The 26,540-nt window shown below is 36.8% G+C and overlaps 1 long non-coding RNA gene across 1 annotated transcript; it reads right to left on the reverse strand.

Annotated features, from left to right (window-relative positions):
- Positions 1-348: 348 nt before the first annotated feature.
- On the reverse strand, positions 349-26,505 carry LOC308190470. Its single transcript, XR_013947220.1, has 3 exons — positions 22,374-26,505; positions 4,321-22,285; positions 349-4,186 (listed from the first exon to the last, which is right to left on the reverse strand). It is a non-coding gene; the product is annotated as an uncharacterized lncRNA (long non-coding RNA).
- Between the last annotated feature and the right edge of the window lie 35 nt (positions 26,506-26,540).

Consider the following 26,540-nt stretch of genomic DNA (forward strand, 5'->3'; position numbering starts at 1 on the left):
GAGACCTCCAAGATCACCTAGTCCAACCTCTGACCTAACACTAACAAGTCCTCCACTAAACCATATCACTAAGGGCTACATCTAAATATCTCTTAAAGACCTCCAGGGATGGTGACTCAACCACTTCCCTGGGCAGCCCATTCCAATGCCTAACAACCCTTTCAGTAAAGAAGTTCTTCCTAATATCCAACCTAAACCTCCCCTGGCGCAACTTTAGCCTATTCCCCCTCGTCCTGTCACCAGGGACGTGGGAGAATAGACCAACCCCTACCTCGCTACAGCCTCCTTTAAGGTACCTATAGATCTCCATCTTTCTCTTACAGTAAGTACAATCATTTCTCTTTTTACCTATTGGCACTTTAAAACTTTATTGTCCTCCATGGTCAGGATATCTATTTCTATTAAATGATAATTTTTTATTATTTTTATTAAAAACTATGTTTAGTCTGCTGTTCATAGACAGCATATTTATACATTGTTTGGTTTTATTTCCTTTCTCCCCCCCCATCCCATAATTTTAGAAAAAAATTAAGAGAATGCGGATAACAATACTAAGCAGAGATACCAGTTTTCTTCAGCTTGCTTTTGAAGCAAGGCTGAATCACAGCTGAGTTCTGCAAAGAAGGACCAAAAAAAAAAAAAGGTTATTTCAACTTTTCCTGCCTTTCATTGTTACATTGCATAAGTGGTATGCCAGCAGGGAAAGAGAAACAGGAAAGAAAGAGAATGGCCTCTACAGTGGGAAAAGTGGGACAAGAGTAGAAAGAATAGGAAGGCAGAAAGTTTTGTGGTATGCAAAGAAACTTTATTAAAGGAATCTTAAGGTTTCAGAAGTTAGTGCTCCAGTTTCAGGAAAAGTGAAAGCGAAGAAAATCTAAACTCTTAAATCAGTTTCATTTTGCTTATTCTTTCTATGACAGGCTCTTTCATTACTTAATGCTGTACTTTTTTTCAGAAACTATGACTGTTCTTTCTTCAAATATAGGTACAAAGAATATGTCATATCCCATACATTTTTATGTGTATACTTGCACTGTGGTCTGTATATAGATATTATTAACTGACACATTTTTATCTGAGACAAACCATTTGAGCTGGTTGTTATTTTATAGATTTCATAACGTTGTATCTACTGCAAAGTATATACAATGAAGAGATTTAAATATGTCTTAGTTTCCAGGAGTATTTTACTAAAACAGTGTTAATTCAAATGAAAAGATCTTTGCCATGTCACAAGCCTTTTTTTTTTTTTTTTCCTAATCAAAATGAGATCATAACTTCTTTTCAGTGGCACAGTTCAAAGACAAAAAAAACATCAGTTACTGAAGTGTTTATCATTTGGGACGGGCCTTAGCTTCAACATCTAAGGTTTAGTCAGCGCATCCAGGCTAAATATCTAAGCTGTATCTGTAGTCATAAGGAGAAAAATATTTGTGTCTCCATTGGATGTGATGAACTGTCTCTTGGACAGATGCATCTTTTTTCTGTTGAGTATAAAACAAGCTGAAGCAACTGCTGCAGTTAAGGTACCTAACTAAAGTTAGGAGGTGTGGCGTAATGACCACATGGACACCAGGGTTCTTTTAGGATCAGTAACTGCTACTTCTTTATTGATGACATAACTTCATCTCTCTCTTACTGAGAGCCTCACTTCATCTCTCATATTGAGGACATAACTTCATTCTCCTTGTTGCATGCCCATATTGAGGACAGGCTCCCTTATACTATTTGCCCCACAGCAGTCCTTTTCCACTAACTATTCAGTGGTCAACAACTTTGCCCGGCAACCGCAAACACCCAGCAACTTCCATGCCTTAACGGCTGGAGAACAAGCAACCCGAGACGCCATGGTGTCTCCTGAATCACTCTTCTTTGCTCCCTCTAAACTCTTTACATTCCTGATGGCCTCATCGTTAAGAGTCTGATGTTATCACCAACCATGGGGATTGTCGACCCCCATGGCCACACTCCCACAAGGAGGAGTGAATTTTGTGTTTGGCAGCTGCCTTATTGCATATCTGACTGTTTTTCCAGCCATCGTTTGGTAGTGCTTTCACACCACAGAAAAGGTTTTTTTCTATCCTACTTGCAGTGAGCAGCAGTATTCGGACATGGGGAATACTCCATATCCCATCCCCCATATCCATGGGGAATGACTTTTCTTAACCTTTTATTAGCCAAGTGAGTATACAGAGTTTCATTTACTTATTTATCAAGCAAAATTTTAGAAACAGAAATGATTATACTGAACCAGGCCCAGATTTTCCCTTGCATCACTGACTTATTTTTCCTACTGTTAACATAATTCATCTTCTACATGGTGAGATCTACTTTCAGTAATCAATCAGTTTCATACGAGAAAAAAAAAAAAGAAAAAAAATATTCTTCTTTTCAAAAACATCTGTTTTTCCATTATATTATGATGATTAAAACCATTGGTTAAAAAATGAGAAAAATCAACCTGTTAAGTACCCTAAAGTTCTAATAATTTTGAACTGAATGGAGGACACACTCCTCACAAGCCAAGAATACAAAACAGAAATACATTTTTTTCCTGCTCCTGTTTTTACTGGTTATATAAGGTATACAGGTAATATAAGGTATTGATTTGCTCTTACAATGGAATATATCCTCCACCCAACTATTGCCTGTACATTATTTTGCAAATACACAGTGTGTTTATCACCCTGAAATTCAAGTGCAAAGAAAGCTACAAGAAGCGCAGTCCCTAAAATTGATATCAAAGGGGGAAAAAGTACTAGCAACAAGAAAAATCTGAGAGAATTTAAAGACACCTCAACTCAGAAGAAGTGTCTAATTCACCTAATACCCTATATTAGTTGATATGGAGTTAAATTAAGAAAAAAAAAATCATTCAGAAGGCCAAAAAAATTACTTATATCATTAAAGGCAGTAATATTTTTTTCCTGTCATCAGCAGAGATGGACTTAACAGAGGAGAGAGAGAGAGCGAATGAGAGAACTGAGGAAATTAGACTGGAGTTTGGAGGTATTGAAAACTGAATACATACAGCAGGAAGCTCCACTTCAAACAATTTGAGTTATCCTAGGAGTTCAGGATTCACTTATTCACAAGCACTAAAGATATATGCTTTGTTTGGTTTGCTGCTTTCTTAGGAATTGATAATAGCTTTAGTTAATCAAAATGAGAACCACACCAAATCCATCCTTTCAAGCACTTTTGAACTTTGCGTACTCTTCAAATTCAGCTCCAAATGCTGTTGTCTGGCCTTATTGCAGATAATTTCTATTATACCTCATATTTATTATGGGATTAAACCTCAGAACTAGTGCACAAACATTGAGGAGCACATAATCCCTCTCCAGAAAAAAAAAAATTCCAAAAGAAGTTCACAGAAGATGGAGGTATAAAGAACAAATATGAAAAGGAAACAATGAGATATCTTTTTGTTTTGTTTTTTAAATAGTACACTGTAAAGTAGATACAGAACTAAGGCTACATTGATCCTTCTTCCTCATTATTTTTTCAACAGATAAACTTGTTTTATTTTTTTTTTAGTTAGGAAGCTACCATGACTTGAAGGGTATAACTTGAATGGAGGATAATAACCCTGACCCCAAATTAGGCAATCTACACTGAGTGCTGCTCCCAAATGAACAAGGCTGATTTCAGGAAGAAATCCTAGACTCAACTGGATTTGTGGATTAGGATTTGACCACAATGATAGTTATTGCTAGTGATTCTGACAAAAAATGTATGAGGATAATTTTTAGGCCACAAAATGTTACTTAATAATAATAACTTCTTAGCCATCAGGCAGAACACACAATGTGGAGTCAAGCATCTGACAACGACATGTTTAGCATCCATATATATATATAAGATAAATAAAACTCTTGAAATTTAAATAGCATTAATATATTCCTAAACTAGAGCCTTAAGGCAATATAATATCAAAATGGGTGTTCCAGGTTTTCCAGACCAGCCTGAGCAAGTGATGCTATCTGTTCATTCTACCACAAGTTCATTCCAGAGAGTCTGACAGCAAAGTCTGAAAATAGATAGTTATACAGGATTTGTTCTTTCTGCCTTTTTGACCCTTCAGTCTTTTCACTTCAATTGCAAGCCATCGCTCTCCAGCTTCCTAAAGTCCTTTCAGTATTGTCTCCTTTCATTTTTCTTTCCAGCTTGTATATTTCCTTCCCTAACAATTCAAAAAAAAAAAAAAAAAGATTTAGCTGATGATTTCATTAGGTAATTTAGGTAATTCTTGGAAATTAAAAAGGGTTATTACTTATTTTTTTTTTCCACTATCAAAGTTACCATTTAATTAAATACCTATTTATTTGTGGTCAAATCCATCAGCTCAGAATGCTGTTTACAAGAAATGTTCCTGATGTGATGGAGTCATCCCAGACTGAGTTCTTTGCAAATTTCCTCATATGTAGGTCTGTGATGACTGAATTTAATTAAGTATAGATTTGTGTACAGAGACAGTAATAAGATCACTATTTAAAGTATCACAGTGAAGGTAATTTGAAATTGCCCATGACTGACCATGCAACTAGTATAGCTTGTCTTTATTTTCATTTTTGGAAGTGTATTGAGGTTGATAAGAGACACAAAGACTTTCCAGTGGGTTTACCACCACTGAATTAGTGTGAATTGAGTAAATTACCTAGAAGTGATTTCAGCATTGACCACTCCTTCCTGAATTTCTCCCTTTGATTATTTCTTGGAAGGGAACCAGAAAATAGAAACAGGCTGGTGTTGTGTACAAAGTAATTAAAAGGGAATTGTTATGCATGAAATAAAGGAAACCTGCACTTGAGGTAGTGCCAGAGAAAGTATGTTTACCTAATGTGGTAAAACCTGATTTGTCCATACTGCTGTCCTGCTATATTAGCACTCAGATTTGTATTTCTCAAAGATAGTCAGAAAAGATCTGCTGGAGACCTCTCTGCTGCTGCTTCAATTACACATAACTTTTTTCTAATATACAACACCTACTTTCCCCATACTCCTTCAAATCCACCTAAAAATGAAACATTCCGGTTCATCATTCCTCACAGAATGATTGGAATAGTTTTTTAAACAGTCGTGTCACACAGTTGATTTTCTTCATAATGTGTCATGCAAATAATAATCTCTTCTGTCCTAATAATGTTAAATCACAAAAGCTATTGAAGTGCTTTCAGAGGAGTGTCAGAATGCTCTAATAGTGCTTCCCTCTTCAGCGACTGCTACATGTGGATAATTTCCTCTTTTGAAACTCCATCCTCATTTCTCCTACTTACTGTGTGGTCCAGCTTGAAGTTTGCTAGTGAATTACTCTCTCTTGCACACATGCACACACTCACCAGATTTAAGGAGGATGCAAACACTTCACCTTCTAAGCATCTAGAACCAGGTACATGAGCTATAACCCACAGTCCTGTTCTAGTTGCTGTCACTGAGCCTCTCACTCACTTCACTCACCTCGGTCCTCCAAGTAGCTGCACCTGGGAGACCCGTCTCATCCCAGTGGCTGGAGCTGAGTCACCCACTTGCTCCAACAGCTGACACCACAGGCCAGAGGCATCCACACTGCTTTTCTAGTATCAAATCCACTCACACCAGTCTCACCAGCTGCTAGTACCTAGTCCTTACAGCACTCACACACAAGATAGAAAGTGAGAATACACAGAAGAAAGCATTAGGAAAGGATTTATTAAGAAGATAACACAGACTGTGATTATCAGACAGAAGGACTCGCTCAAACAACTGACCAGCCCGTTTGCATGTAACCAGCCCCTTTTATACCCCTTTCTAATTACCCCTTTGTTCCACCACATCCCCTCCCCCTGAATGTTCCTTCAGAAGTTTTACAACATCCCACAGGCCCCTGTCAAATACCCCAAATCTTCATGTTCCTCTTGTTTTCCCCTTTTTACCAGTTACAAGGTCCAAGTGAGCCCCCTCCCTGCAGTTTCTTGATGGCCTGTCAATTAGCAACTGGAAGCTTCTGGTCCTCATCATTGATTCTGCTGTCTCTTTTCTACCAGGGTAGTGTCTCTGTGTGCTTGTGTTCATCACTTCTCCTTTTCCTTATGATTTCCTTTTGCATTGAAGAGGTTCTTGATTGGATCACCTTAATTAAGTAGATATTCTTGCTTTCCACATACCCTTACAAGGCAGGGTCAGCCTGGACAAGAAGTTGACCAGTCTCCAGGTCCTCCCCATCCAATTGCAAGGGCCAGCTGGCTATTCTAAAGACACTGAGAAAGTGAGACATCAAGAATACAAAAGTTTCTATTCATTTGTTCCAGTTGTCCCTAGCATGAAAAAAAATATATATATATATTTATTATGTTGAAGAAGAGGTAAGCTTCTTTATGACACATGAAATTTCTGGAAAATTCTCCAAGGATGGATTCCTTATCTACTAGGAACTCCCTGGTAGAGCATAAGGACAGCGTGTATAGTGCCAAAATAAGATCATTACTCTGACACATTAGATACAGCTAAGTTTCTGTGGTGGTGTTCTTGTTTTTAAAGTGGATAAATGCCCCGTGGTATGCAATAATAAATAATTGATAAGTACATGTGAGCAGTCATAGCAGAAACAAGTGGACTCTTCATTACAGAGCACTTTTTTTTCCCATATCCTGTGAGTTAAAGATATATTAAATTTGCCTGTATGAATCACTTTCTAAAAATAATTTCATACTTAGAAGAAGAACAACTGAAGCAGTACAAACTTTAACTTCAGGGCCATATCAAACATAATTTACATCAGACAGAGCAAAATTCTCTTCCTGAAAAAGCATCTTATTTGGATATTTTCTGGTACTACTTGTTATTTACATACATAAATAAGGGAGCAGCATGTGAATAAATAAATAAATAAATAATCCCGTATACAAGACTCTTGCAGAACACAGAACAAATCTGTTCATTAAATAGCAGAAAAGGTTCAATTTAGTATTGAATCTAAAAGGTTGCTAATAATATAAATGAGATAATATACATGAGATATAAATACAGTTAGAATTTCCTAATGTTTATTCTTCACTTTTTATTTCAATACATACAATTATTAGTAGCAATTAGTTAACATTAGTTGCAATTAGTAGCATAGCAATTATTTTTAAGAAGTGTTATTAAACTTCTGATAAGGGCTCATGCTTGTCCTAAATCAACCTCATAATGCTTCTTCACTTAAACATGCACAAGACTCAGTTTAGCATGTGTAAGGCCCAGATTTGCCATAAATAACATATTTTCATGATAACAACTTTCAGATACACGTACAACTCCTCAGAAATAGTTACAAGACAGGACAAGGGCAACAGTAGCAGGTGGTCTGAGCTACATCATTGTGGTCTTCCATGAGTGGTCCTTGAAGTTTCAGCAGAGGCTTTAGGGCCTGTGCCTACCCTCTTACATTCAGTACAAACTCAGACATAGGTGATACAAAGTAAGCATCTATAATAAAAATAAATTCAGATTATTACATCAATACAAAGTGAACTTCAGAAAGTACATGCTTGAAATGCAGCTTCACTGTGTTTTGCCTCTCTCTGTTTTTGCTCTGTCAGCGATTTCTTTTGTTTAATAAGTATTATAAAAATATGTGCTATAATTAATCTGTCTGCTGTAACTTGTTTCTTTTATGATCCCTTGACTTCTGCAACTTCCCCAGGCTTGCTTAGGCTGAGGCTTACCCATTGAAGTAGGCAGCAAACATGCACATAGGTCATCAGTCCAGAGATGGCCTAGGAGGCACAGAAGATGCTTCAAAGGGAAAAGAATCCTGCATTTCGGGTAGGGCAGCCTAGGCACACTACATCCCTGGGACAGCAGAGGCAGACTACACACAGTGTATGCAGAACAGATAAAAAGTTTATCTCATGATGAGTTGGGCCTGTGAACAATTAGTTATACTGCAAAGAAAGAAAGACAAACTGCTTGTCATATGAAAAAGTTAAGTAGATGCTTTAGGATTGAAAACGAGACACAGAATTGTTGTAGAGGTCTATACCAAGTTCCCTGTAATGAAGAAAAGCAAGTTATAAATGGAGACAAGAAAACAGCTATAGACAAACAACCCAAAGTGTCATTTATCTGAAATCTAAACAAAAGACTTTACAGCTAGCTATCATATAATAATGGCTTTTCATACTACTATGCTTCATGCCAGGTGAGACTGAAGATCTATGCTGTCTTGGTATTATTTTTAGATCAAACAGCACTAGTAGGAAAAGCACACTGAAAATTTCAGAGAAATAGGTTTTCACTTGTTTTACAGCCCAGTTTGATAGGTTTAAATGTGAATGCAGTCATTCATGAGTTAGTATATCAGGGATAGACCTTTCTGATGCAACCAGTACTGAACAAAACTGATAGCCAGTGCATGTAGTCATGAGAAATAGCAAATATCAGCTTGGAAAGAGTTTCATGTTATCATTTGTCCAGTGCTCCAGCACTGGAGTAGTTCCTTCTGGCTATTTCTACTGTGTTGGGGATGTTATATACAAAAACTGGCTCACCAGTCACATGAAAATTTATTGTAAACCCCATTTGATATATATTTTTTGTAACATTTTCATAGATTGTTGCTGTTATTTGGTGGCTTTCCTCTTATTCCCTAATCCTGGAGTTGGATAACTTCATGAAAATGTCAGCTTTCACAGTAATTATTGAACCATCTGCTTGCTCAAGAAGGTCACACAGAGGCAGATAGGAAGAAGCCAAACTCATTTTTTAAGTTGCCTCCATAATTTTCAAGAAGGTATTTAAAAACATTTAAATGTCTAGCCAGACTCAGCAGTATTGCTCCTAGTCAGATTATCAAACTAATTATGGGTTCCAAAGTCAATTTCCTATGTTAAAGCGTAGATAGTTTTTCAGTTTGGTTTGGTTTTGTTGCTGAAAAAGGCTTACTTTTCACAAATTCTGGAATCATTCTATTTATACAGCTGAATCTGTAGCAAAAACTTAAGACCTGCTATTGACAAAGTTTATAATGAACTTAATGGTATAGAAGGTCATTCTAGTCATTCTGATCATGAAATTCTGAATTATGCCCTCAGAGGACCCCTAGAGAACATAGATAGTTAAGGGAAAAAGTCACAAAGGATAAATCAAAGAGAAGTAAAAGGAAAAAAAAATGAAGCTAAGGAAGCACGGAAAGGCTAAGCCTAGAGACAAATGAAAAAAGGGTGGGGTGAGGGGTAAGCAAAGCAAGCCTAGAGTCCAAAAAAAAAAAAAAAAGCAGAAAGCGAAGATGCAGAGAAGTATGGCATATTGCTGGGAGAGAGCACAAAGTGTATAATGATTTAGAAGCTTATGGTGGCACCTCTTAGGATTCTCTTCTATAGAAGCACCAGTTATGCATTTATAGGTAAAGCTGAATACCACTTTGCACTGCAGTCAAGAAGTCAATCTCCTTGATAAAGACAAAAAACTCAGTACCATCTCCAAACTAGCAACACATAGACTTTGAGAGGAACTGAATTTTCTTCTTTATGAACTAAAAGATGTAAAAAACAGGAATGACAGTGAAATCAACACTCTAATAGTATTTTATGAGTTGAGCTGGAAGGGGGAAATGTGGGGGCAGGGTTGAATGTTTTTACACAATTTCATAGAACAGAACAGAACAGAACAGAACAGAACAGAACAGAACAGAATAGAATAGAATAGAATAGAATAGAATAGAATAGAATAGAATAGAATAGAATAGAATAGAATAGAATAGAATAGAATAGAATAGAATAGAATAGAATAGTTCAGTTGAAACTATGAGTTCATCAAGTCCAACTGTCTGACCACGTCAGGACTAACCAGAAATGTTATCGAGGCACGTTATTGAGGGCATGTTGTTGAGGGCATTATCTAAATGCCTTTTAAGCTCTGAGAGGCATGGGGCAACAGCCACCTGTCTAGAAAGGCTGTTCCACTATTTCACTACCCTCAATGTGAAGAAATTATATTTGCCCAGTATGAACCTCCCTTTGTGCAGCTTTGTGCCATTCCCTCACATCCTAACATCTGTTACCTGTGGGAAGAGAATGGCACTTACCTCTCACTTCTCTTCTGTTCAGGAAGTTGTAGAGAGCAATAATGATGTCTGTCAGCCTCCTCTTCTCCAAATGAGACAAATCAAGTGTACTCAGCCTCTCCTCATATGACAGTGATGTTAATTAACCTTTTGCTTTGGACTTTCATCTTCACTCTAAATGTAGCTTTAAGTTTCCTCTAAATTTTAAATTCTCTGGATTTGTCATTATTGCCATTATAATAATAATCATAGTAGTGATACCAGTGGCAGTAGCTGTAGTAGCAGTAATATCTGCATATTATTTTTTTACAATTGAGATTCAAACCCTAAACAGTTTTTAACATCTTTCTATCTTCAACTATTTGTAAAATACCAAAATTTAACAAACAGCAAAGAGAGTTAAAAATTATTCAAAGAGTTAGAAGTTATTCAATATACCACTATGTTCCTTTTTATTCAGTAATTACAGTTGGTTGTCTTTTCTATTTTGGCATCATAAAGAGTAAAAGATACAGTTTAGTAATGGAGCCAAGCCTAAGCACTAAATTAAAACAAACACAAACAAAAAAATCAAGTCTTAACACTAACTTAAAATGATAAGGCATTTAATTTTGCATTTCTCCAATTTTTTTTTTTAGGTTTCTGCTCAAGCATTGTCATATTTAAGCCACAGAGAAAGACTGCACAGTCTTTTAGATTACTGAAGAGAGATGAAAATGTCATGACAGTGTTCTTGTAGATGGGGGGTTATATGAAAACATCAAAATTACTGAGAAAATTGGTAATATAGTAAATTGAACTGGCTCATCTCTGGGATAGCTAGAAACATTTTTTTTTTTTGTAGCTGTAATGTAAAGCTACTTCTCTGTTGAAGGACTACAGAGAAGGACTGACACATGGCAGGATCTGCCTTTCTTGCCCTTCCTTCCTGCTGAGCAATACGATTATTGGTTACTGCCTGCAAGAACAGATTTTGTGAGCTATGCAGATAAGAATCATAACACATTGTTGTCATATAAACTGAAGCCTTTCTTTGACCTTATCTGTGCTAAGGTACAGAGAAGGGCCTGCTTCCACATCCTTTCTGACTGATGGCAGCTCTTCTGCCTAATTGCCGGACTTGGCGTTTCTGCCTTTTTTGGTGCCTCCCTTCTCCTGAGCCCTCTGTCTATCCACAACTTGACCACAGGCTATGTCACACACACCTGTAATGCTGTTGCCTTGCAATATCCGTATCTTCTCTCTGTTATTCTCTCTGTTTTGTTATTTCTATTCTTTAACTGATTTCCAGTAAAGCTGAGTCAAGTCTTTTTTGCCATTTTTTCCTAATCATGTTTTATTCAATCCATGTCGATACACAGGACAGGTATAATGTTGGCAAACACGTAGTACAGGGGAGTCATGCTAGGTCTAAATGTAGCTGTTTGTAATACTCAGAAGCAAATGGTCTAAGTGGTTCTTGTGGTAGGTATGTGTTCCTTTGAGTGTTTCTTGTGATAAGTATGTGTTTCTCTATCATTCTGCTTGGTAGCTGCAAAAAGAGACAGTGTACAGTGTCTCATATATAATTCCTTGACAGTAACGAGCTGTAAACTTGAAAAGGTAATTTCCTTCCTTACCAACAAAATGCACCGAGTCTTTTGGATTTTGCTTTTGCATTTCATTTGTTTCTTATAAACCGGTATTCGGGTATATTTGCATCCTTTAGAGGCAGTTTAGTCTGAAAGCTGGCCTCATCGTCAGGACTGGATAACTAGTTAGCATGCCAGGGCTTGGAAGCCTGGAAGGCAGGTACATGAAATCAGTGATGCATGGGATCCAGACATCCTGGGTATGTCATCGCAAAGCCTAGCTGACAAGGAGATTCAAAAGATGAACTTTCAAGTGATAGACAGTCACTTTGATGTACATTGCTACATTGATATCTCACAATAAAATAAAAGTAAATCCTAGGATGTCTCACATAATTGGAAACCTATGCTGAAATTACCAAGAAAGAAAACTGGTGCCTTCTGTTGCAGACTTAGCCATCCACCCTCAAAAGTTTGTATCACTTTAAAGGTTGGTTCACAGGAGGGAAATAAATAAATAAATATACAAATAAAATACAAGCTGAAGGGGGTATGATATTGTTCAAAAGAAATTAAAAAAAAAAAAGAGCATCTGAATGACATCTGGAGTGATAGAAAGGCTTCAGTTTAGGACTAGTGAAAGGATTTAGAATTGGATTTTTTTTTTTTTTGTAATATCCACTGTCGTTTGACTCAATTAATAGGTGGGATGGAAATTGAAAGCTCAAGAGACCAGCATGAAAGATGGATAAAATGTCATATTGATCCAGCAATGCTTCTCATCAAGAAGAGTTTAATGCACTGATATACCCATAAGAAAAGAATATTGCAGTTTTTAAGCCTGCATTACAACCAATGGGATGATTTAAAAAACAGATAGCAGCAATGATTAACATCTTTCTAAGCCACATTTCACTGTCTGCTCCACATGAAATGATGTGAATGAAATAGATTTTTATGAACTGTACAAAACTGTACAGAAATGTACAACTAATCTAATGACCACATGCTCAATAGATGGCAATTCCCATCTCAAGCACTCTCTTCTATTTCTGGTTTTAATTATTTCTCAAGAACAGAGAGGATGCAGGGGAATCAGTGAAGGTGGCATTTCTACTTATACTCAGACACTCTGTTTCTAAAAGAGAGACTAGAGACTAGACCAACAGAGACTTAAAGCCATATCTAAGTCAAGGGAGAATAAGATGCCTCCTTTTTCATTATTTCTTCTAAAGTGAATTTCTTCTGAAGTAGTGATGGGGTTGTTAGACTTAATTTTTTCGTGCTGTAGAATAGCAGCTTTCCCATCAGCACTTATATCCTGCTTAATTTTACTGCTACTATTAAGCCGAGAGGTGTGCAGGTTTACTTCTCAAATGATATGAACGATTAATATAAGAGATGTTTTTCTAGGATGAAAGTCAAGTAGCATTCAGTGGTGAATTGATTTCTGTGCAGTGCAATGGGTTGTGTCAAAGCAGGGAAATGTACACTTTGACCAAATGATGCACATGATGCACCTTCATATGCTATTTAGATGAGAGCTGCTGGCCACCCACGAAGCACACTTACCTGTAGCTAGAATTGCCAAGTATTCTTGTTGATCATGCATTTGCTTGCATTTGTAACTTGATATAAAAATCATACTGAACCCCAATGGTTAGGCACTTTATGTATCATATGTATGTGTATTCAAATGGCCAAACAAGACTGGGCTGGGCTGTTCCCAAGTCCTCAGAACTGCTCCTGCCCTGTATGTGAAGGATGGACAATGCTTTTCACCACTATAGTCACTGGCTATGGAGAGTTTCCTTTAGGATGGGGCAGCTGAAGTGTCAATACTCCAAAAAGCTGACTGTGGTGCCATAAACTTCAGTAACTGTACCTGCCAAACAGAAGAAGACAGTAAACAGGGATAACCTAAACAAGCATCCTGGGCTTTATGTTTCCTCCAGAAGACCAAAGCCTAAATACAACCCAGAGGTTAGTCATATGGGATAGCAGTAGGAAAATGCAAATAAGAAAAACAAGGCAAGGCTCTACCTTTCCAATACACACAAAAAGAGGGGTGTGCTGTATGAACCTGCTCATACTGAGATCTGAACGCTTCTGCATGGTGAGTTCACCATTCATTACTCTTTGAGGTGAAAACTCACAGCATAACCTGTAGAGTACACATATCAGGTACTCAAGGCAGTGAAAAAAAGTTTTCAGTGAGTTTTCAGTGACTGTTAAAATGTTGTTTAAAAAACCTCAGTGAAGGCATTTCTAAACAAAATATACACATCATACATTTGGAAAACTACCTTCAAGTGCTTCTCTATCCAAGTTCTTTCTTGTAAACAAAAGCACAGACAAAAGCGGAAAGTTTCAGTGTCATTTTCATTTTGTCTGAAATGCTTCTCATGGGGACATCTTTACAAAACACTCTATCAATCTCTGTCAATTTCTCAGAGCAGTTGTTAGTGAAATGTCACCTTCTAAATTCCTCACACTGGGAGTTTAGACACCTTCAGGTTTTGAAAACAAAAACTTAAGATAACATAATTAGTACACTTAGTTAAATTCACTTAAAAGTAAAGTTATTATAGAAGAGAGACAAATAAGTATGTTAAATTCTTGAAATTAAAACAAACAAAAAAAAGTTTCTTTGAACAAGTTATATATTTTACTATTTCTCTTCTCTAACAGCTAACTTTAAACTTTTGCAGAATTTTAAATAAATACTCCCAGATTCTGTGGTATTTGAAGTCTCTGCTCTCACTGTAAGGCATACTTATGAAATTATCCATGAGTTTGTGGTGTAAGGTTCTTATGAAACCTTATGAAACCATCTTCAGCCTTCAGAAATAAAAGATTTTCCAATGAATATGGAATGGGGATTTTGTAAGTGAGAGGGTGCAGTATTCCATTTGTCAGAGGGAGAGCAACATCAAGATAGTTTCCAGATCTTCAGCTACCAATTTGTAAAAATATAGAGAGAGTTCTGAGGCACTTATCTCTCTTCTTCTGGAGACAAGAATACTCAAAGATTAAATGGATATTCTAACTAATTAGAGATGCGTAACTGATTTCCACACTCCTATATAGTCCTTGAATTCTGTACAGTCACACATATAAAAATGCAAACTATTTCCAGCTCATCTAGCATAGAGTCAGATGGCTAAGGACTGCTTCAGACAGTGAAACCAGTGTGCTTTGAATTTCTGTAGCTGGAGAAGGGCTTGCAATATATTGAATCATCTTTCTAATGTGTATCTGACATCCTCTATCATATAAAAATCAGAAATACCACCTCACCATCACTTTTCTCTGAAGAAAAAAAAAACATATATATATATCACAAATGTATTTATTCATTATGCTGGTGACCAAAGTCCTGATCGTAAATTAGGTGCTAAATACAGTCAGTAGCTTGATGTTGTCAAAGCACTTTGGCACAGCTCTGCTGTGTTGCTGGAAAGATAAAGAACATATCTTGTAGGCAAATGCCTGGGCAAAACCAGCTATTTATACATGTGTATGTATATCACAGATGTGTAAAGCAAGAGGGATGTGCCTACCATTAGAAGCTACTTCCACGGGGAGGAACAGTCTTAGGGGACTAATCTTTCAGGTCACAGCTTTATACTTATGAATATAAAGGTCACTCTTGTTATGTACCTATGTTCTGTGAATCTAACTGACGTAATGGGAAGTATCTGACCTCACTAATGGGACGTATCAGATGAAGATTAAAAGAACTCAATTCTATTCAAGATGAAAATCTGTACTGAAATTAATCAGGCAATAATTTTAGTTCTAAACTTCCAGGTCTCTGATTTTATAGAACTGTATATATTCTGCATAACTGAGCTTTCAAGAATTAACTTCTCACATTTCGTAACATCTTATATTTTTACCTCTTTTGTTTCTTCTTAATCTGAAATTTTGAGGAAGCTGATTAAGTTGTCAACTTTGTCTGCCAGACACTGGAAAATCTATTGTACAAGGAATTAATAGTAGATATGATGACACCTAGTGGTACTTGAAAATACATATATTTATTTTCAAAATAAAGACAATGCGTCACACCTCTAATCTCCCCATTTAAAGCAGCTCAAAATGTTTATTATTTGTGGTTGTTTTTTACTTATCTAAATACACAGATGTGCAGGGGGTTAAAATTTCCATTCTGCATTTTTTATTTTATTGAAAAGAAAACATTAAATATTGTTTTCAGTACAGAAAATGAAATGCTTTTTTGAGTTTCATGTTTGCTGCCAGGTCACACTAACTTCACAATGTTCTATAGAAAAATAGTTATCATGTATAGCGTTCCTTCACTGATAAGGTATCAAGACTTAACTGTCTGTCTTACCTAAGAAAGTTAGTTCCACTGTGATAAAGATTACAGATTATTTTTTTTTATACACTACATTACATGAGACAAAAAGGCTTAGCAAGTAAATCCAATTTTTTTTTTCTAGCAACTGCAATTTCTGTGATATTGTCTTTGAATGTGATCAGACTATTTCTTGCTTACAATGCCTACATGAACAGGTAACTAATATTCAACTTCTCCAGTTTGTCAAAGAATTAATATATTATCAGATACAATCTGATATAACTTTTATTAGTCAATGGTCTAAAATGGGGAAGCAATTACCTGGTGCATCAACACTTACACATATAGGATTTACAGATATCTCTCTACCATCTCTTAATATAGAATACATGTAACTCCATCTAGCAAGTAGCAGCTGGATCATGCAAGGAAATTTTAATTACTTCAGCATTTCTGCCTCTGTTGCCAAAGGACTCTGCCTACTTTATACTATAGGTTTTGTTTGTTTGTTTGTTTGCTTGTTTGTTTTTCCACAAATCTCTTGTGAATGAAAATGACCAAAAAGAAAGCCTGTCTTCCTCATTGTTCTACCATTTGATGGTAGAATCAACACAGGTGAGAACCTGTGTTGGGCAGTCTAAGTAAGACTTAGATGCCTTCCTTAACTAACTTACAGTTTCTATTCCTATTTGCCCTATGAAGTGATTTAGTCTCAGAGGTATTTGTCATTTGTCAACAGGAACCTTATTGTAGCTTTTCAATACATAAAGGGGTCTTATAAAAAAGATGGAGAGCAACTTTTTGCTCAGTCAGATAATGACAGGAGACGGGGAATGGTTCCAAACTAAAAGAGAGGAGATTTAGATTAGATATTCGGAGGAAATTGTTCACTCAGAGGGTGGTGAGGCACTGGAACACGTTGCCCAGAGAGGTTGTGGATGTCCCATCCCTGGAGGTGTTCAAGACCAGGTTACATGAGGCCCTGGGCAACCTTATCTAGTGGGTGGCATCCCTGCCTATGGCAGGGGGCTTGGAACTAGATGATCTTTAAGGTCCCTTCCAATCCGAGCCATTCTATGATTCTACGATAAATAACGGAATAAAGAACTTGATATGAAATAGATAAGGGAGAGATGGTTAATTCCTGTTTATGGACACTTGCTGGATTTTATGTCCATAAATCAGAAGGTTAGCACTTACACTGAAATAAATAATAACCTCTCCCCTTCACAAGCTCAGTAGACAGTGGATAATAAATGAGTTCATCTCCATCCTAATACCTATAGAGAACAAATTTCTTTTAAAAAGTATGAAGGAAGATACTGCATAATAATACCTTAGTGTACCAGTTCTGAGGTGGATTTTGGAGTGTGACAAGTACAGCACACTATTCACAGAATGGTGCCACAGTTTCATACAGCCTAGGGAGAATGTGATTCTACTCTGTATTGCCATCATCTTGCCTTTTGTTGTTTAGAGTACAAATCATTGGCTACAATTTTCTCCTGTAGATAAAGGTATTTTTACCCATGTCCTGAATTCTCCCATACATATCCATGATACAAAAGAGAGAAACAATGAAAGGTATGGAAAGGAACATGAGTTTATATAAACACCTACAGATACCAAAAGTGACATTGTCAAGAGAGATAGATTTGGGCTTCTTTTTCCTCTAAGTTTGTATGACAATTGCATTTCTAACAAGAAGAATTAGAAGAACAGAACAATTTCAGATGTTCAGAAAAACTCTCAAGAACTTTTTCCAGGATAAGTCTTTTACCCAGTAGTGAACACAAAACCAAGCTCTCTTCCTCCAGTCTCTGAATGTGGATTGTAGAGAGAATGTATTTATGGAAGAATCTCTTTTTCACAAAAACTGAAAAGAAACAAGAGTTATTTTTTTTTAAACACTGATAACAAAAGTTACCTGTCTAAAACACAGCATCATATGAGCTGCTATGGTGACAATTACCTCCATCCCAGCCAGAACCAATACCGTACTAGCAGTAGGGTTTGCCCTGCGAATACTGCAGTATGTACCTGGAGCACTGTGGATAGACTGGCAGTCCATTGTGTCAAGAACACACATAAGCAGCAGAAGAGAATAGTTCCTTCCTTGCAATCTAAGCCTGAATAAGAAGTCCCAAATTCTAAGGTGGTGACTGTGTCTCAGAACTAAAAATGAAAACCAGGTAACCTTTATATTATAAAGCTCATTGCAATCTTAATGTTAAATATTAATGGATGCAACACACTGGTTTCTGTGACCAGCAAGCTGGGAAAAAGAAGGTTAAATCTTTTTAAGTGTATCTACCTATAGATATTGATATAAATATAGATATAGGTGTAGAATCATAAAAACAGAATCATAGAATGGTTTGGGTTGGAAAGGACCTTTAAAGATCATCTATTTCCAACCCTTCTGCTGTGGGTAGGGGCATCTTCACTAGACCAGGTAGCTCAAAACTCCACCCAGCCTGACACTGAATGCTTCCAGGAATGGGACATCCACAGTTTCTCTGGGCAAACTGTTCCAGTGCCTCACCACCCTTATAGTGAAGAATTTCTTTCTTATGTGTAATCTAAATCTACCTTCTTTTAGTTTAAAACTGTTACTCCTCATCCTATCACTACAGGCGCTGGCAAAATTTCTCTGTCCATCTATGCTGTAAGCCCCCTTTAAGTACTAGAAGGCTGCTATAAAGGTATACCCTGAGCCTTCTCTGTTTCAGGCTAGGCAACCCCAACTCTCTCAGACTGTCTTCTTAGAAGACATGTTCCTGTTCTCTAATCATTTTTGTGACCCTCTTCTAGACCTTTCTATCCATGCCTTTTTTGTGCTAGGTATAGATATAGTTAGACATTTATGGAATAATTGCCTAAGCTGACTTGAAAATTAAACTGATGTTCGCATTTTAAAGAAAAGGTACAGCACTGAAGAAGCTTCCAGGGTGGAGTGTAGCTGCACTACCTACACGTTCCCTCAGCCTCCAACCTTAGATGTTAATCACACTGGGGAAACCTGCTGTGCTGACTCTAAGGAACAGTACAGATTGTAGAGCAGAGTGGAGACACCGTGGCTAGGCTCTCTGACAAGATGGGAACTTGATTATTCTTGTGCACACCAAGACTGGTAAGCTGCACATTTGCTACCCTGAGCCAATGACCTGTCATACTTTTGACAAAATGCTGTAGTGAACTTTTCTCATTATAATATCATTATAATACCAAAACACACCTCCATCCCAAAAGCTACCTGTCACCAAGGTGCGACTACCCTTCACTGAGCATGTGCTCTGAATTTCTCAGAGCCTATACCTTTAAACAAAAGCAAGAAAACTTTGCACCAACCATAACCAAGATATGCTTGGCTAAAGTCACTCAAGCTCCACCTAAAAGATAGAAAATAATATAAATTGGCTTAAGAGAATGAGGATGTTAGGGAAGATACCATCACAACTTCTGGGATTGATCGATGGGCTGAATCTCTCTTCACCCCCCCCACCCCCCACCCCCATTGGGACACCTCTGGGTAAGATTTGAACACTTGTTTATACCAAGTGCCTCCCCGGTGACAGAAATCTCTATTGAGTCTTTGTGCCTTTTAACACATTTATAGCCAGCCTGTGTTACTCATGCTTTTGGTATTTGAGTGTGCTTTGCAGACACTGAATTTATCACTGATGATCTGAAGAACCTGTGTACCTGTTGCTTTAACAAATTTCACTAGATTGCATTGAACCTAGCCATGATAGTTCTCATTGAACGCAACCAAACTCTTTAAGTGTGTCCATGGTAGTTCATGGAATGCGACTAGAGCAAGGGTGTCCTACGTTATTTGTGAATCTGTAATCGTGATAGTTCAGAACCCTGAATGTGACCAGACTTTTAATGGCTAATTGGCTACACCCTTAACGCAACAACAGTTTTGGTATAGGTTATTTAATAAAAGAAACAAACCATCTTTTCATCCCTATCACCCAATAACCTGCCCCCAAGATGAGTCAGAAGACTTCTCACTTCTAATTCTTTTAATGAACTACAGACAGTACTGACAGGCTGGCCTTTTTCCACAAAGGATAGACTGAACTGATAGATGTTTCTTATACTTAACTTCCATTATTCATTACATGGAATGCAAGACCATGCTGCACCATAAAAAAAATAAAGCCAAAACTTTGCATTTTGAAGAAGAAATCCAGTGAACTGATTGGGATTCAGTTATCAAAGCTCCAGGTTTAGAGGGTACAGACTATGTTTAACTGTAAATTTTTTGATCTCTCCACTGAATTAAGTAAAGCATATTCTTTATTTTGCTCAATCAAACCTGACATACTATAGTAAACCTGGAGAAGTAGAATATCTTAAGTCTTTTTAAGAATTAACATACAAAACCTAAAGCATTTATTATAATACTGTCTATTATTAACATATAAATGAATGACATTACAAACAGAGGATAATTAAGTAAATTACTTCATTATTATAGGTAATTTCCCAAGGCATCAATTAGGTAAATTCTAATTACAGACTGTTTCAAAGTTTTAAGTTGAAACTTATTAAATAATACTGGCAAGACCCATGGATGTTGCAAGAAAAAAAATAATAATTTCATACGAGAGCAAATTTCATTTCAAAAGGTTAAACTAAAGACAGACATACTGTTCTTAAAGCTATTAATAACCATAATCTATGAATTACATTGGCTTTTGGATTGATAAACCCATATTCCAAGCGTATTTATTTCACTGAAAGAAATTGAGGCAGTCTTTCTGAAGACATCAAATTATGAATAAAAAATGTTCATTTGGAAACTCATTTGTTTACACTCTCAGGTGCCAGCTTTTTCCCATTAACAAGTTGAAATCTTTTCAAATTATTTTTATTGGAAATTTCATTAGTGTTTGTAAATATGTCATGTTTACAAGTAAGCAGGATGTGTGAATGTGAGCTTGTGCCCATTCTGCATCTTCCATTTCTCCCTGCCCATTCCCATCTATTTGTTGTGCTGCCCATTCTTTTGCGCTTAGTCAGGCTAATCCCTTGTATGAGCATGTACTCCACTCACAGAATAGCTCCCAGGGGGCATTTTGACACCTTGATTCATATGTTCATGGTTTTTATGTCTCATCTCTACAAAACAATATTACAGTATGATGGAAGTCTTTGAATTGGCCGAAGAAAAACAGAAATCCCAAAGATACAAATATCAGCTTAGAAACTACCATTTGTCACCTATCTACATCTCAAAAGAGACGTGCTTCACAAAAGCAGTGAGCAGTGTTTCTTTGATAGACTAGATTGAAATTGAAAGAAGAAAATGAAGATTCCTCATAGGATATCACTAGAGTAAAGTCACAGTTAGGATCTTGGAAATAAATATCTCAGAAAACATTTTTTTTATTTTTTTATTTTTTATTTTAGCAGAAGCAGCATATTCAACAAAGCACATATGATTTAATTCTAAGAACCGTTTTTTTAACCATTGATATTAGTAACGGCACTCTTCCTCCTGTTATAAATGAAGATACAACTCAATCTGAATTAAGTAATATTTCAAAAAGGCAAGTAAACAGCGCTGGGTGCACGGGGAATCTACGCTCTACCAACATGAACACACAACCATCGAACTTTCTAAATATATAGAACATTGCTTTTAGATATTCATAAGAAACCCGAGTACGCCTATACATATGTACAATCAGAAAAGGTATCATTTGAAATATAAACATGGCAAAGTTTCCAGAATTCTGGCAAGTGTTTAAAAACAATCCTTTAAGTCTATTACTATTAATGTCCACGACTGGGGGAGCATAGTTGGAGTTGGTAATCCTAGCTGAAGTGCTCCCATATCTTCCATGACTTCATTAATTTTTCTCAAATCATGTAACAGTCCCCATTTTCCATTCCTTTTCTTGATTACAAACACCGGAGAGTTCCAGGGCTAGTCGTGGGAACAATACGTCTCGCTTTAAGTTGTTAAGCAACTCGGCCTTCGGGCCTTATGTATCCTATTCGTCCCGGATCGAAGGGAAACAGATCCGGCTCCTTTTCAGGGCCTTTAGGGCCTGAATCAAAAGGAACGCCCAGGTCACCAGGGGTATAACAGCAAAGGCCTGCGATGGCAGTAGCGGCGGGGGGGCCGATGGTGTAGCAGAAGGATCGGTGGACGAGCCCGCAGCTCCCTCACTATCTGGCACACCACACGTCTCTGCTTGTGGCCGCACATGGCTCTTTAAGGCCTCAGAGATTGCTCGCCAGGTCCCGAGCAATCCCACCGCAACCTTGTCGTTTTTGCTAGCAGTGTCCCACACCTTGACCTCAGTTTGGTCCCATGTTTCAGGATCATAAACCGTCTGACTGTTAATAAAGGGAATAAGCTGTAAGGTTACCAGGACAGTCTTTGTTTCCAAGGGCGTACGATTCCCCATAACGCGCAACTGCTTACCTTCGGCCAGCGAGGGGCAGTTGTGTGCGCGGGTCCGGTTCTCTCAGCTTGAGCTTCCTTCCAGCTCCGGTGCGCCTGTTCCCAGCGACTTTCTATACGAGCTTCTTTGAGCGGTTTGCTGAGTTTGGCCGAACCTATCTTCATTAGGCGATCAATGTCCCTGTTCCTGTCCTAGTCCCTGTTCTGTTAGCCTGTCGCTGTGCCTGTTGTTCATGTCCCTGTTTGTTTTTCATCATCGAGGACAGGCTCCCTTTTTATACTATTTGCCCCACAGCAGTCCTTTTCCACTAACTATTCAGTGGTCAACAACTTTGCCCGGCAACTGCAAACACCCAGCAACTTCCATGCCTTAACGGCTGGAGAACAAGCAACCCGAGACGCCATGGCGTCTCCTGAATCACCCTTCTTTGTTCCCTCTAAACTCTTTACATTCCTGATGGCCTCATCGTTAAGAGTCTGATGTTATCACCAAACCATGGGGCTTGTCGACCCCCATGGCCACACTCCCACATCTCCCCCTTCTTTATTAACATCAACCATCTTCTTGACACGAATTCTTGACACAGAATGACTCTATATATCACACTCCTGTCATTGCTAGTAAGGGTACATTATGGAAATTTAGAATTTGTAAATCATAGAATTGGATACTAGATAGATAATAATGTACTATGGTGATATTTGGAAACAATTTTTTTTTTTTTTTATGTTTAACTGATATTTGCTGAAAAGATAGTAAAACCAGAACATATTTCCCAGCATGTCCTATCTTTTAATAGATCAATCAGTTTCTTCTGTTTCATTTTTTATTACAACAGTGAGCCATAGGATGACTGGCACTTCTTTGAAATAACCCAGGGATATTTTGTTTGCTTGTTTCTCGTTGCCTAAAGCATAAGTACTGTTTGAATATTGCAGTTAAAATACTAGTGGAAATAGGATGTGGAGTAGGTTTTTTCTGAAAAAGTCAGTATGAGTTTCACTTGTAGGGTATATAAAAACAGTGTTTTGTAAATGTCACACTAGAAAGTCTGCCTTTTTAAGGAGACATTAGAAATTGTGATGGATTCTGTCACAAATTTCTCAACCCACTCTTTGTGTTTCTGGAGCAGGCTGCACAGAAGTGAAAGAATCAGAAGCAAGTGAACACAAATCCTTAATTTCTTCAGTAAGACGTACAATGCATAAATGAAGCCAATGAAAAACACCTACACTGCCACTGCTGCAGCTGTGGAAAAATAGGGGAAGAAAAGACATGATTTCCTTCTCCACAAATAATAGATGCCCAGCACTGTACAAAATCACAAACGTTTGTGCTACAATTATTATTAGTTCTCCTTTTGCATACATTATCCCATTCATATATTCAAATATCTTGTGCTGAATTTATGGGAACTCAGTGCACAATAGGCTGTTCAAGTGTTTGGTAAGACTAGTAATATACATATCCCAAGTATGAGAACCAACATACAACAGTTTTAGATCTACATATATTCTGTTTTAAATCTAAAACTGTTTTTAACTTCAGGCCAAAAGCATCACAGGCTATTCTTAAGTGATCTATAAGGAACTGAAACAAGCAAGCCTATGCTTAAATTTAATACACATACTTCTATTCTTCTACTGGGAAGTGTTTCAATGTCCACAGATTAAATGAAAGATTGAGAATGACAGGTCTGCTCAGGTTAAAATCACCAACAAATAAAATCACTAGTGTAAAATACAGGGTTGCAAAAGGGGATGTAAAATGCTGTCCATATTACAAATGACAATTTCAAGGGCCTGATGCTTGATATTTACATGTACTTTTTGTACAGCACCAACTTGACTGCCTCATAATTAGTGACAACTCCCATGAGGTAGAAAGTAATTGCTCATTTGTAGATGAGGTACTTCTCGATCAAGAAGTGATTAAAATATTTATATTGCACAGCTTGTTCAATTCACTCATATTATCAGATTAATTTACTTTAATTCACCATGCATCAACATTTACATGATTTTCCTCCAAAAATGGTACTTGAAATAGAATAACTTTTTATTACTTATTTTTCAGCTTAATAACATCACTATGTGGGATGGATAGATGGCCACTGCTCCATTAGAATTCTAGATTTACTCTATAAGCATTATGTTGTGTGCTCGACATGAAAATTTATAGGTACTTATGATGAAATATTTTTCAGGCTGGAATCTCCAGGGAATATGGTTTAAATTAATAAAGATTTACTAGTGAGAAGTATATATAATTTTGTTAGTCTTGAGGAAAAAAAGGTGAGACAATGCTTTTGTTTTGTTTTTTCCTTACTTTTGTTTTGTTTTTTCCTTACCTTTTCCAAAAGGTTTTGATTTTCATTTTTCTTAAATAAAAGGGGTTGTATCTGAACTTTTCATAAAACCTGATATTTTAATCTGATTTTTACTTCTAAACTCAAATCTCTTCATTGCTGTGATTTATGTTGGTTTCTCTCCCAAAGGACTTAAGGTGATAAATTAACTGTGGTAAAAATCTAAAAATTTACTTGGTGTCTGAAAGTAATCTCAACCTGTGCCTTTATATACATGTTATATAAATAACATGTATGTACATGTTATTATATACATCTTACACCGATGGAAATAGGGTGTAACGTATTTGCAGGTGGCAGAGCTACATTGTTTATGATACGAAATCCCCAGATTCCAAAGATGTCATTTTCAAAATTGTCAGTAAAGTACCTGACAAAAACTGCTGTGGATCTATGTTTACTGAAGATTAAACAAATATGCCCTAACCCAAACACCTGTCTGGAGTTCAGAGCTGGTTTTACAAACTTCTCAAGAAGCTGGGTAATTGCTCAGATTTAAACTAGTTTAAGCTAACTCAGATATGTTTATCCAGCATGCTGTTACAGCAAGGTAGACATAACCCCTATAAGTATACTGGTTAGCTGTGCCAGAACTGAAAATCCCTACCAGCTCTGGGAACCTTGTATCCTTAGCTAGTATTCCAATATTACATTCTACATGGGCATATGTGGAAAGATAGAGCAAAAGACACTTTGAGCACACGGAACACAGTTTATATTATGATGAAACCTATCCTTGTTCCTGTGGGATAAAGCACTGTCAATACATAAATCATAGAGAATTTAGGTTGTCGTTATAGGCCAGACCAGAATAATGAAGTTTAGACTTCCTACTGATTCACTGTCTTTAAGGCTAACAAGTCTTAACAAGGCTACAAAAATATCTATTGAGTATCAGATTATATTGAAATTAAATATCTCCAGTTAGCACTTATTTTTATTAATCACCAATCTCCAATTAGAAAGTAAAAAATCTAGCCTTTATCTTATTTACCATATTTACCTCCAATGTGGTCAATAGGGATGGCTGACAAGATACAACCCCAAAACAAACCAAAATATATCTTTTATGTTTGGTTGTATCTACTTTAAATACCAATTTCTCAAGCATTTCCTGACATGCATTTGGTTGAATCATATTACTCCAACAGCTGCTAACAACTGTAAAAAGAAACTGAAATTACCCAAGTTAATGAAAATAGTCTTTTTTTGTCATTTTGTGATCAACACACGATCACTTTCTTGGGTATGATTATACTGAAAATGTAATAGTTATGCCTTTTTTTTGTGTGTGTTATACAATTTTTCAAGATTAAGAAATTCTCAATAAGGTGATCTTACTAATGAATCTTTATTATTTCAACTTCTATGTTCAGAAATCTTTTTGTCAGTTTAACAGTTTCACGAGCATCTTGCCAAAACATCTGACTCACAAGTCAAAGGTTATAAACTGAAGGAAAAAAAAAATGTGAATATGTCTGTCTGTCATTTGTCTATAAAATGGTCTAATGGTCTCTGCAGGATAACCCACCTTCAACCAAATCAGTAAGAGAGCAAATGTACTGGGGTACATTAATTAGATTTGGGGTGAAACAGAAGCACATTAGTTTTTCTCCTGTAGTCAATTGAAATGGAATTTGGCACTTTGGTTTTAAGGACGCATTGCCTGCACTTTAGAAAAGTAAACCTCAAAGCAAGAATAGTTTTGTAAAGCAATTTCTAAATAAAAGTTAAATGAATTATACGAGTTATTATATTTATTTGCCTTCTATCTCAGTGCAGATGGACAACATTCTGTGGACAGTTTAGGACAAGGAAT

The sequence above is a fragment of the Anser brachyrhynchus genome (assembly GCF_964034855.1).
Source record: "Anser brachyrhynchus genome assembly, chromosome: 2".
Classification (NCBI taxonomy): Eukaryota; Metazoa; Chordata; class Aves; order Anseriformes; family Anatidae; genus Anser; species Anser brachyrhynchus.